Consider the following 12,997-nt stretch of genomic DNA (forward strand, 5'->3'; position numbering starts at 1 on the left):
TTGATTTTTTTTTTATCTTGCAGTATCCAGCTGTTCAGTTCTCAGTACACCACGTTCACCTGGTTCTTCTGGGTATGGCGGAACCCCTAACCTCTGTGTACTTCATAGGTTTCAAATGGAAATAGTGTCAGAGAGGTTGGGGGTGGAGCCAGGTCTATACTTGCCTGGAAATTGTATGGGTGTCCCCTACCCTATTCAGTATATGAACACACTCACCTGAGGAGGTCTCATGGGAGCACAGTCCTGGCTTCTGTCTTAGAGGAGGACTGGCTGCCTCTGACTTGAAGCCTTAGGTGCTGGGAGTCAGAACTACCCACCGCCCAATACCTCTGTACTTACCTGTTTCTTCTTGTGAAGGGTTCTCTTTCTCTGAGGGGTGGTAAAGGACTTGGAGTTGACTTTCTTTGACATTGTCCTGTCTAGCTGGGGAGCCTCCCTGAACATACTTTTGTCTAAAATAGACCATTTTATTTATTTAAAAAAGAGTCTTTCACTTGGTTTTTGGAGATGTAGTCCAGGTTGGCCCAAGACTTAATAATCATCCTGCCCCATCTTGGGGCTTTAGGCTTGTGCCACCATAAGTGACCAAGAACATAGCAGGTGCCTCTTGACTCATGACTCAGACTGTCACAAGAGGAAGATGTCACCCTCAACCCCAGCACCCAGGCCCTCATGCCCTTTATGACAGAAGCACTGTCTGGGACCTGTACCTGCTGCTGTCACTCTGCCTGGGACCTGTACTTGCTACCTCCATCCTGCCTGGGACCTGCACCTGCTGATGCCACCTCATCTGGGACCCACACCTGCTGCTGTCATCCCACCTGGGACCCACACCTGTTACCACCACCCAGTCTGTGACCTGTACTTGGTACAGTCACCCTGCCTGTGACCTGCCACCCCACCAGGCAGGAGGGAACTGCCAGTTGAGAACACACTGGGACCCACAATCCTAGGGCGGTGAGTCAAACTAGCAACAAGGGCTCTCTAAGGCAGTGGACCATCCTTACAAGATCAGCCACTGATGGGTTAAAAGAACCACTTACCATTGATGGCTGAAAGGTCTAGGTCAGGTGGAGCTGTGCCGTGCCCTTCCAGCATAGTGGACTGCAGCTTTCCTCTTCCCATCATCACCTGGCTGTCTTCTGCCCAACAAATGCCACTGTCAGTGCCATTGGGCCTGCGCCTCTTGGTACAGTACTGCTTGGGGCCCCCAGGACTCTTTCTTCCACAGTGTGTAGGTGCTGGACTCTTGTGCTTGTGAGCTCCATGACTTAGGTGAGGGGCCGCTCCTCAATTCACTTGTCCTTGTGCACAAACTTACAGAAGCATGAGCTCAATAAGTCTCTTTAAGTGTCTTGTTTTTAGGAAGTTATTTACTGTGGTGAGTGAGACATTTGTGGGCTGAGGTCCTTCTAGGCTGGTCCTAGGGACTGAACTCAGGGAACCAGGCATGCAGCCAGTGCCTTTACTGGCTGAGCCATCTCACGGGGTGGGAGTTGGGTGGGTGGGTGGGAATCTTTATTTTTTTAAGATCTATTTTTTTTTTTGCCAGGTGGTGGCACACACCTTTAATCCTAGCACTTAGGAGCCAGAGGCAGGCAGATCTCTATGAGTTCAAGGCCACCCTGGTCTAAGGAGATAGTTTCAGAACAGTAAGGTATACACAGAGAAAAGCTGTCATGAAAAACAAACAAGCAAGCAAGCAAACAAACAAAGACTTACCCTTCTGTTTTTTCTAAGATTTTATTTATTAGATATGCAGAGTTCTGCCTGCATGTATCACTACAGGCCAAAAAGCACACCAGATCTCATTATAGATGGTTGTGAGCTGCCTTGTGTGTTCTACAAGTTGAACTCAGGTCCTCTGGAAGAGCAGCCAGTGCTCTTAATCTCTGAGCCATCTCTCCAGCCTTCTAAGATCTGCTGAGCCTTCTCTCTAGCCCCAACAAATTCTTTTTCAGAAGAGCAAATTACTGCCAAGCATAATTTAGTGGCCCATACATTTACTTTTTGAGGACTCAGGAGGCAAAGGCAGTTGGATCTCTATGAGTTACAGGACAGCCAGGGCCACACAATGAGACCTTGTCTCAAAAACAAACAACAAACCTTGTCAACTCCCCAGGCACAGGCATTCTAAACAGACTAAAGGGACCATGGGTGCCATTAAGCTTAGTGTTTTTTCTTTGTGGTGCTGAAGATGGTGCCCTGCTGAGCAAGTCTTGGGATGATCATAACACACAAACCACAATAAGTAATTCCTAGAGATAAACATAAATCTGTTCAAAGTGGTGACCTATAGGAGAGGTAGGGAGGGGCTCTATTTTCCTGCTTTTACAACAGTGCTATGCAGGGAAACAGTTAAGAAACTTCACAGCACCACAGGAGCTACTGACTTCTGGAGCTATGAAGTTAGTAGTTCCTGTGCTCAAAGCCCAACCCAGCACTCAGGAATTCCGAGCTGCCCTCAGATGGAAGGCAACTTCTGGGCCAGTCTGGGCTATATGAGACCCTGTATCAAAACAACAACAAACAAAAAACAAAACAAAAACCAAAAGCCAAAAAACACTGGAATGGGTTGGCTGGCTCAGCCCATAAAGGCCCTTCCTTGCCTGGTAAGCCTGGTGATGGACTCAATATGGGGAATGCACAGGAAGCTAGAAGGAAAAAAGAACTCCACAGAACTTCCTCTGATGCCACATGTGCCAAGGTGCCAGGAACAACTACCTATGATGACAAAATGAAATAAAATAAAAGTAGTTCCTCAGCTTTGATACTGCTGACCTCTGGGCTAGTCAGGTCCTATCTAGGGTTACTGTGTGCATCAAGGGCTCAACCAGCAGCTGTAGTTCCATCCACCAATGACAAAAATCCAAATAAAATGTCTGCATACATTCCTAACCAGTCATCATCACTGTTAGATGAGCACTCTGTTTAATCCAGGGAGGTCCTGGCCCGTGACTGGCCCAGCTTCAATCACAGCCCTCACTCGATGACATGAGAAAATCTTAGCTAGATTCCTGAGCTGCTCTCATCCCCACCTGGAGAATTTTTTGTTGCTTTTTTCTTTTGATGTAGGGTCTCATGTAGCCCAGACTGGCTTCATTCTCCCCAGTGTGGCCAAGGATGACTTTGAGCTCCTGATCTTCCTATCTCCAACTCCTAAGTGCCCAGATGTCAGGCACCCAGTGGGCTCTAATTTCTTCAGAGCCCCCAAACCAACAGAATGCAGTAGCCAATCCCCACCTGCTCCCTGGTTCTGCAAGTAGCTCCTTGGACATATGGCTGTGCCCTCAGACACACTGCCCCATGCTCCCATCACAAACTCTTGAATCATATCCTTTCTGACAGAGACCCCTTGGTGGTTAGTTTTCACTGCCCACCTGACCCAATCTAGGATCACCTGGGAAGTGAGGGGTTGTCTGGATCAGGCTAGACTGTGGGCATGTCTGTGAGAGGTTGTCTTGATTGCTCTGGGGGAGGCCTGGCAACTCCTTCCCTGATGCCAGAATGCCAACCCCCAAGCCCCAGCCAGGCCCTGCCTTTGGTCCTTGGCAATGCGCTGGTCCTTCCTTCAGGTGGCTTTCTAGCAGCAGGTAGAGAAACCTGTTATGGAACAGTCAGAGGTCAGGCCACTTGACCTTTGATGTACTTGCTTAGAGGTCAGAGAGAAATGCAGGAGTCTTGAAACTGTGTATACAGGACAAGCAGGATTTGTGTAACAGGGACATTCATCAGACATGGGAAATTAATGGCACATCTGCTGGACTGCCTTCAACACCCAGCCATCTCGATGGGCCTGTGCTCCTGTGTGCTGTGGAGGTGCTGGCAACTGACTTCCTATGGCATTCTCAAGATGTGTTTGTTTTCTATACCTGTTGCTTTGGAATTAAGAGTACACCAAATTTCTACACTGGCGTAAGTCTTCAAAAGCTTACAAACAGCAACAGTGGGTGCCAGGATGCCAGTGACCCCAGGTAAAGCAAGGAGCACGGTGGGGGCGATGTTGTGGTCCATGCCCTTCTCATTCACCACTAGAGCAGGAGACCCTCCCTAGGAAATAAAGGGACAGCAGGGTGTGTCGATGTAACGGTCTTATTAAATAAGAAACACAGAGCCAAATGCAGAGTTAAAAGCCCAAGAGGTCAGAGCAGTAGCTAAGAGCTGAGACTAAAACCATCTTCTTACCCTTTGCTGCCGCTGCCGTCCTTCCCCTGAGAAAGAGACCTACTTCCTGTGTGTCTGTCTTTTTATTGACTTTCTGCTCTGCCTTTTCATTGGTTGTAAACCTAACCACGTGACCTTCTCGTCACTACCTGTCTGTACAGACCTCCAGGTCTTCTATGGTTGGTATTGAAATTAAAGGCCTGTGTCTCCATGCTGGTGGTGTCCTTGAACACACAGAGATATGCCTGTCATGTGATCAGGATTAAAGGTGTGTGCTACCACTGCCAGACTTCTGCTATGGCTTGCTATTAGCTCTGACCCCCAGGCAACTTTATTTATTAACATACAAATAAAATCACATTTCAGCACAAATAAAATATCACCATAAGGGTGGAAGAGGAAAACTTAAACCTATTCCTTGCAGAAACTACCCAAGCAACCATAGAACTCCCTGAGGTCTGGGAAAAGGTCTGTGCTAGGACTAAAGTCATGTCACCATGTTGGATCACATTTTTCTTTTAAAAAAAAAAAGAAGGAAAAAGAAGATTTATTTTATGTGTACAAAGTATTGCTTGCATGTGTGTATATACACCATCACATTAACATTAGTTAGATCCGTGTTACATCAACTACAGAAGGCAAAAATAATTAAATCTCAATTATAATAGAGCTAATGGGGGGCTGAAGAGATGGCTCAGTGGCTAAAAGCACTGGCTGCTCTTACAGAAGACCCAGGTTCAGTTCCTGGTGTCTCATAACTGCCTCTAACTCCAGTTCCAGGGGCATTGTTCTGGACTTCATAGGCACCAAGCATGCACATGGCCCACAGACACACATTAGGTAAAACACTTGGACACATAAACTAAGTAAATAAAAATACAGGGCTAACAGATCTATAATTCAGGGATTTCTGTCTCTGGCTTTGGTTATCACTTCTCTCTCCTGAAGACCTGCCTTCCTGATAACTTAGCTCTACTGGCTTCTATGATAACACCTAGCTCCATAGGGCATGAACTAGTAAACACAGTAGGCCAAGGTTCCCAAAGCAATCTGCACCTCACTATTACACCTTCAGCATGGTTGTCCCTAAGTGTACAGAGTTGGAAGGGTACAGGTCCAAAGACATAGTCAAATCTATTACTGTCCTCAGTATACAACATAAAGTTTTTTGTTTTTTGTTTTTTGAGACTAGGTTTCTCTGTGTAACAGCCTGGCTGTCCTGGAACTCGAATTGTGAACCAGGCTGGCCTCAAACTCAGAGATCTGCCTGCCTCTGCCTCCTGAGTGCTTCGGGGCTGTAACTGTGTGGTAAGTATCTGACCAGTACTGAGGTCCTGGGTTCCATTCCCAGTGCTGAAAAGAAAACAAAAACAAAAACTAGAGTGCTGTGTACACAGGAGTGTGCCACCATGCCAGTCTTGTGTCTTCTAAGAGTGGCAGACATTGTATTTAGTGCTTGTTCTAACTTCCTACGATATGTGCTCTACTCTCAGTTTCTGTCAAGACCCTCATCCCAAGTAACCAAGGCTCTCTCAGTGGGTGTGGATGCCAGCAAGCAGCCCAGACAACTCCCTGCCTGGCTAATGGTGCCCTCTATGCGGGCTCACATTGAGAGTTCTGGCTAGAAGTTTCAGACTCCTGCTTTGCTCCTAGCCTTGTGGCACTTCAGCATTCTGGAATGTAGCCCTTCAGCAGTGTGTGGGCCTCTTGACACCCACAGTTCTCTTGGTTTTCCACGTTAGACTTTGGCTGGAGTCCAGTCAACCCATGATGCATTCCTGGGGCCACCTACACTGTTGTTGTTATTTTCTTTATTATTTTCAGTGCTGGGAATGGAAGCCAGGGCCTTCTGCAAGGTAGCCAAGTGCTGTAGCACTAAGCCAGGCCTGTTGCCCCCTTCTGGGAGATTCTAGGCAAGGGCTTCACTGGCGAACCATACTGGCACCCAGCCACTCACTGTGAGGTTTTAGGCAGGGACTCCACCCATAAGCCACACTACCTCCACTTGGGAGAGGGAGTTCTGTGGTTGATATATTTGTAACTTAATAAACTTATCTGAGGGCCAGAGAATAGAACAGCCAATAGATTAGACATAGAGGACAGAAAATGGCAGTACACACACCTTTAATCCTATCACTTGGGAGGCTGAGATCCATCTGGATCTCTGTGAGTTCAAGGCCACACTGGAAACAACCAGGCATGGTGACACACCCCTTTAATTCCAGCACTTGAGATCTCCTGTCTTGCTTGGGAAAGACACACGCCTTTAATCCCAGGAAGTGATAGCAGGAAACAGAAAGGTATATAAGGTGTGAGGACCAGGAACTAGTGCCTTTTCAGCTTTTAGGCCTTTAGCAGCAGTTTAGCTGAGATCCATTCCAGCGAGGACTCACAAGCTTCAGTATGAAGATTTGTGGAAACAGGATCTGATCAGGAGTTGTCAAGGAAACAATTACTCTTTGTAAGAAATCCCAATTGAAAGAAAATTTACAATATCTACATTTATTTCCCAGTGTGTTATTAAATGGAACTTTACGTGTCATCATAATACAGTAGAAGCAGCGACGGGTCGGATAACCGTTTGTGAGGATGATGCGGCATGGTAAGAACTGTACTACAGGGGCTGTCTACACCTACCATGAGAAGAAGAAGGATGCAGCTGCCTCAGGCTATGGGACCCAGAACATCCGACTGAGCCGGGACGCTATGAAGGACTTTGCTGCTGTATCTCACTGCAGCCCTGCCATGATCCTGTGGTCACCCCAGATGGCTACCTGTACGAACGGGAGGCGATCCTGGAGTACATCCTACACCAGAAAAAAGAGATTGCCCGGCAGATGAAGGCCTATGAGAAGTAGCAAGCAGCCCAGAGGGAAGAGCAGAAACAGCTTCAGCCAGCTGCAGCCCAGGACCAAGTTGGAGGCTTCCTGGAAAAGGAGGCAGCCATCGTAAGCCATCCCCTCAACCCCTTCATGCTCAAAGCTGCCACCTCACCCAACACAGATGGTGAGCAGCCAGGGGCCAGTGCCGTTGCCCCAGGCAAGGACAAGAAGAAAGCGCTGCCCAGCTTCTGGATTCCCTCACTGATGCCTGAGGCAAAGGCCACCAAGCTGGAAAAAACCATCTCGCACTGTGACCTGCCCATTGTCTGGGAAGCCTCTATGCATGTAGGACCTGACGCCAGTGCGCTTCACGCAGCTCGACGACTCTGGAGACAGCGTGGGACTCATCACACGCAGTGAGCGCTACGTGTGTGCTGTGACCCGAGACAGCCTGAGCAATGCCACACCAATGTGCAGTGCTGTGGCCCTCTGGGGCTGTGGTCACCCTGGAGTGTGTAGAGAAACTGATCCGGAAGGACATGGTGGACCCGGTGAACGGGGATCCGCTGACAGAATGTGATATCATCATGCTGCAGCGCGGCGGTACAGGCTTTGCAGGCTCGGGAGTGAAGCTACAGGCAGAGCTGTCCCGGCCAGTGATGCAAGCCTGAGCTGAGACCTAATAAACCTGCCTGTGAATGGAAAAAAAAAAGAAATACAATTTAATGCCAGGTGGTGGGAGAGCATGCCTCTAATCTCAGCACTTGGGCGGACAGGCAGATCTCTGTGAGTTCAAGGCCAGCCTGGGCAACAGAACGAGTTCCAGGAAAACTAGAGCTGTTGTTACACATAAGTTAAAGTTCATCAACACAGTAATGTCGTTAAGAACCAGAAATGGAAGTAGTCATAAGAAGATCCTCGCTTCTTCTGGGCATTTGAGTTGTTCTTCTCCTCAGGAAAGCCATCTTATAAAACCTAAGGATTTCATAAGAATCTATTGGATAGGTCTTAGGACTCTCCAAGATTTTCATTGCCAAAGGGCAGATACTGGAATTATCTGGAAATATAAGCTCCAGAGAACAGCAAGGACCCCATTGGTAAATAATTATCAGGAACAGAAGTGGCCAAGATGAGAAGATTTTAATCTTTCACTTTATCTATCTATCTATCTATCTATCTATCTATCTATCTATCTATCTATCTGTCTATCTGTCTGTCTGTCTGTCTGTCTGTCTATCTGTCTATCTGTCTATCTGTCTATCTGTCTATCTGTCTATCTGTCTGTCTGTCTGTCTGTCTTTCTTTCTGTCTGTCTGTCTATCTGACTGTCTGTCTATCTCATCCTCTTTCTTTTTGTTTTAAGTCTAGCTACCCAGGCTGGTCTCAAACTTGAGTATTTCTTTCTTTTATGTGTGCTCCTGTGCTTGGCACAGAAGATTCCATACCCTGAAGTGTCTGAAACCTGTTAAATAAATCTCATCAAAAGTGAGTACTGACATAATTCAATTCACTCTCTATATATAACTAAATTTACCACCACCACCACCACCATCACCACCACCACCACCACCACCACCACCACCACCACCACCACCACGTGCACCCCATGCTTACCTTGCACTGGTTGATTGGGCATTTCACATCTAAAAACATCTGAAATATGAAATGCTATGAAATCTGAAACTGTTGATCCCAAGCATTTCATTTAAGGGACATTCAGCTTGCAATTAGCATGTAATTAACAATTAACAATGGCGGTCATTTGCTGTTAGAACTCTTAATGCTCTTCACAATCACAAAGAAGGAAGGTGGCCAACTGTAACAGTTCTCATCTTACCATCTGAAATGAAAGCTGGGAGGTTGAGTGAATGTCTGAGTACAAGGCTAGCAAAGCCCTGACTCTGGAGACCCTGCCTTGCCTCCAGGCTCTGAGTTCTGTGCCATCAATCACCCTGTGCTGCTTTCATAAGACCCAGTGACCTTGACCTCACCTTGAGTTCAAAGCATTTTTGTATACTTGCTCTAGTTAGCTCCTGGGCCTTAATGGATTCTTTGGAAAGATGCTGGATTTTTGTTTGTCCTCAGTTTCTGAATGCACCCTGCAAATCATCTGACAAAAACATAGTTGTTTTAGAGGCAAGTGTTAGTACTGCATTATAATCTCTGTAACTAAAGTTTGGTGTTCTTTTTCATGTTTAGACATGGGCAGCTAATAACAGAGCACAACTGACTTAAATAGATTCAGAAGCATATTTGTTATTTTTTAAATCTTAATACAAAGTTAACACAGATTTTGTGTTTATAAAATATAGAAATCAACATGATTTTTATTGACATACAGCTCCAGTAAAACTTAAAATTCTGTGAGATAGGCATAACAATATTCTCCATCAATTTAAATTAGATTTATTATTGCTATTATTTCTGTGCACTTGTGTGACATGCATGCTGCAGTCCATGTATAGAGGTCAGAAACTAATGTAAGGGATTGGTACTCTGTCCCCCAAAATGTGGGTGCCAGATCATCAAGCTTGGTGGTGAGTGCCTAATTTACCAGCTGAACCATCTTGTCAGCTCCTCTATCAAGTCTGAAATTCAACAATAAGGCAGAAAAACTTTACTTGGAACTTAAATAAAATTGCAAAAGAAAAAAAATAAAAGCTCTTCTTCAAGAAACTGTTTGAGGATTAGCAATGCTCATTGGGAAGAGGCATTTCCAAGCAGACCAGAGAACTTATGTTCAACCCTGAAACCCCACAAAGTAGTGGGATGGATCATGTTGTGCCCTGAGTCCCCCAAAGATCCCCATGAGACCAAAATCCAGTAAAGAGTCTTTATTGTTGCCAGTTAACTTGGGCATCTCCATCCATTTGATACAGCAGAGCAGGAGAGACCCTGAGTAGCACTCAAGCAGGGTTTTTCTAATGGTTAGGGTAGGAGATCTAGGGGAATTCCAACTCTATATTATTACAAGCTCAAGACTGGTGCTTACATCAGGTTAGAGATGCTTGGTTTGAACTGATTAGAGAGTTGCAACTGAAAGGGAATTGCCCTATCCTCTAGCAATCTATGTTATTGTATCCATTTGACCAGCAGATCCATTTCCTCTGATAGTTAGGCATCCCATTTTTATCTGCAGGAAACTCATTCGCTATGACAGCTATGGTATACAATCTATAACAGCAGAAAACATCTCAGAGGACATATCTGGTGCTCTGTTTATTATGCCAGTTATGTTATAGTATATCCTTTAGGTTATGGCAGGAAATGCCTGGTGTGCAGCTCCTAATTGTCTACGGGTGAAGGGGCAGCAGATCATCTGGTGGGTTTTTTAAGAACAATTTATCCAAGGGCCTGTTGTCCCCTGTCTGACCCTTCTCTAAGATGCCTGCAACCCTGGCATTCTCTCAGAAAGACTTCCTTTCTGTCCTCTTAACTCCACATGCATACCTCTCCCTATCCCACACCCTAAAGCACATAAACTAAATTAAGTAATTGGAGAAATGATAAATAAAAAAGAAAGTGAGGTGATACTGAGAACCTTTCAGCAGGTCCTGCCAAGGTATGCCACTAAGCAACATACACCACCAGCAACAGTTAGTGCAAAGAGGTTCATTGGGGAATGGTGAGTGGAAGTGTGAAGGGCTGTGTTGGAGTGGGGACTTGAGAGAGACAGAATGACAAGAGGAAGAAGAACACAAGAGAGAAGAGGCAAGAGAGAGGAGAAACAAAGAGATGTGAAAAAGGCAGAGGGATGGAAAGGGAGTGAGTTGTGTCTGCCGGGCATTTTTAAGGCTGCATATGTGGCAGAGCTGAGGGTGGACAGAACCTGATGACAAGTGATGATGTAACTGCTGTGGTGGCAGCAGCAGAAGCAGGCTGCTGCAGCATGGCAGAAACTAAAAATTGGGGTGTTTGTCAAACACTGCGTCCTGCCTCTGCCTCCCTAGTGCTAGTATTAAAGACATGCACCACCACACCTCATGATATGGATTATTTTTGATGTCTAAATAGGAGCTGATGAAAACATTTTCATATCTTTGTTCCTCAATCATCTTCATTGTTTCTATTTTCCACATGGTCCATATCATGGTAAAGTAACCATAGGTATATACCATAGGACCTTCTGACTACAAAATGAGAGAGATAATAAAAGTGTTATAAATATGGGGGGTTGTTCTATTAAAATAAATTACATAATGAGGAGCAAACAATAAATGAGAACTATGAAGTATATCCCATCAAACTCATTTTCTCCCTGTGGTTTGACCCCATCTCTTTTGCTACAGCCATTAAAATACCTCTACACTACAGCTTTAAGAATTTTGACAAGTATATACACGCTCACATTTTTTTTATCGTTAATCTGCCTTAGCATTTTTGTTTCATTACTGCTCTAGGCTATACCATTTGGGTAGGTTTTAATTTTTTTTTTTAACATAGGCAGCATATAAAATCAGCAAACTTGCTGGATTCACTGTGGGCACAGTGAGCACTTGCAGGAATTTTCTCGGTGCAGCCTGCCCTGTGTGGATGCTGCTGCACATGGAAGCTGTTGCCCAGAAGGAAACATTTGGTTTTCACAAGCCAAAGATGCACTGAAGAACAGAGGACTGCTGTATCTGCAGAGCCAAATCTTCCAGCTCTTGGTTCATGGACAGTAAACATTACAAAAAAGATTTTCAGAGCTATTTTGGGTTGCACAAGACATCTGCAGTATCTGTGTGCTTCTTGTGGAAAGATGGAAGAAGTTGCCAGCATATCCAGAAAAACAAAGCAAAACAAAAAACAAAAACAAAATAACAACAAAAAACCAACAAAACTGGAATCATATGGTAGATGCAAGGGCAGGACCCAGTCTAAGGCAACATTTAAACCAAAAAAGTGAGAACTCTATGTGGAAACAGGATGAAAAGCAATCACATCAGTAAACTGTGGCAGGAATTTAAATGCCACAATCCTGACGCTCATAGCACCTCAAGTGCCTCTCCAGCCCAGTCTCTCTGCTTCAGTAACCAGTCAGATCAAGGCTCAGATACAGAGATGGCTTCCAGCTCTAAGAGGACTTCAGTTTTTCCTTTTTAGATATTACCTACTGAAAAAGACAGAAAATACATTGTGGGATCATCTCTAAGGGCAGTTTTGGCGAAGTCCTCACTGACACCCATCTCCTCCAGCCTTGCTGCAGCACAAAGCAAGCAGCTGCTGAGAAGCCTGAGGAGGAGGGGCTGGCACCTCTCCCTGTCTCCACTCAGGAGTAGTGACTGAGGTTCATGTAGAAGGGAACAAAGATTGATTTAAACTTTGAAAAGATCACAAAGCAACAAACTGACCCTCCTATTTTTTAACTTGGATACCTATTATTCTGCCAAAAGACATTTTATATAAAAGTTTTAATGTGTTACCCATTCCACATCCAACAAACTCAGAAGCCAGTGTCTAGCTTACTGCAAGAAAAAAAAAGTGTACATAATATTTAAGATGCTGAGTATTTCATAGGAAAGCTGAATGCTGTTGTAAAGTACTATTTAAGTGGTTTTTGCTTGTTTAATACCCCCAAATGAATGAAATTAGGGGATTTCAGGGGCTGGAGGTGCCATTGTTCTATGATAAACCATATGTAGTTTAGTCTTTCTGTGGAAAGGTTGTAGTTGAGGCATTTTAAAATGTCTGGCTACACTTATTTTTCCTCATGATAATTTGTCATAATTCAGTAGCATGACCTGCTTCTAGAGACAGTTAAGTATTTTGGAATGCTTCAGCATTACCAAACTTCTGATGATTCAGACCTGTACTACTTACTGACTATTAAGCAGGGGAGACTGAGATTTCTCCAAATAGCTTGGAGGAGGAAGCAATTTCTGAACACACAGGTAGCATCGTGTCACCTCCCTTCATCTTAATATTTGATAAGAAGACTTTATGTGAATCTTCTAAAACAGAACCAGAGCTCCTTCTGGGGAAGGCAAGCCTATAGGATGGGCAAGGTCCTATACGGATAGTACAAAAAC

General features: G+C 45.0%; 1 protein-coding gene and 2 pseudogenes across 2 annotated transcripts in view; 2 read left to right on the forward strand and 1 right to left on the reverse strand.

The window, feature by feature from the left end:
* Positions 1-12,997, reverse strand: part of LOC114700601 (disks large homolog 5-like) — a 71,042-nt gene that overhangs the window by 15,118 nt on the left and 42,927 nt on the right. The window lies entirely within an intron of this gene.
* Positions 6,701-7,918, forward strand: LOC114687498 (annotated as a pseudogene).
* Positions 10,244-12,247, forward strand: LOC114687496 (annotated as a pseudogene).

The sequence above is a fragment of the Peromyscus leucopus genome, chromosome 18, assembly GCF_004664715.2.
Source record: "Peromyscus leucopus breed LL Stock chromosome 18, UCI_PerLeu_2.1, whole genome shotgun sequence".
NCBI classification, from domain to species: Eukaryota; Metazoa; Chordata; class Mammalia; order Rodentia; family Cricetidae; genus Peromyscus; species Peromyscus leucopus.